Raw genomic sequence first — 562 nt, 5'->3', positions numbered from 1 at the left:
AAATGAGTTATCTGGAAAGCTCATCATAACAAAAGAGAATTGGGCACATTGGTAGGTCAGCCAGGAAGCTTCCTTCCCCATCTCCCACAACTAATGAGTCTCGAGGCACAGTTATGTTATCAAAGAGAAAAATTTGGGGGAATTTCAAGGTATGAGCTGGCAGTAAGATCCAAAGAAACATGAATGTGAAAGAGCAGATGCATAGAAAATATTATAAACAGGGTTCATGTGATACTGAAGATCAGAAAGAAGAGGGGGTCTACCCAATTTGTCTAGAGTATGCTTGACCAGAGCTATCAAAGGGACAAATTGCACAATGGATAATGACAGGAATTAATACAGGTCACAAAGGAGAAAGTTCCTCTATGTCAGCAACCCATGTCAGGAGTGGGATGAAAAATAATTTCAGAGATGAGAGAAAGATCTTCACTCAGAAACACTGGAGGGAAACTGTCCAAAGGGGGAAACAAAAAGATGAATTGCTACCAAATGTTTAAATCTTCTACACTGATATTAAAGGAATCAAAGGTCTAAGGTCTGGCAGGAAGTCCAGAGCCTCAGA

At 40.2% G+C, this 562-nt stretch overlaps 1 protein-coding gene across 2 annotated transcripts in view; it reads right to left on the bottom strand.

The window, feature by feature from the left end:
* Positions 1-562, bottom strand: part of LOC106721843 (netrin-4-like) — an 88,616-nt gene that overhangs the window by 22,373 nt on the left and 65,681 nt on the right. The gene's annotated exons all lie outside the window — the stretch shown is intronic.

This window comes from Alligator sinensis, unplaced genomic scaffold, assembly GCF_000455745.1.
Source record: "Alligator sinensis unplaced genomic scaffold, ASM45574v1 scaffold839_1, whole genome shotgun sequence".
NCBI classification, from domain to species: Eukaryota; Metazoa; Chordata; order Crocodylia; family Alligatoridae; genus Alligator; species Alligator sinensis.
Note: the sequence above shows the minus strand (reverse complement) of the source record. Positions and strands in the feature narration are given on the sequence as shown.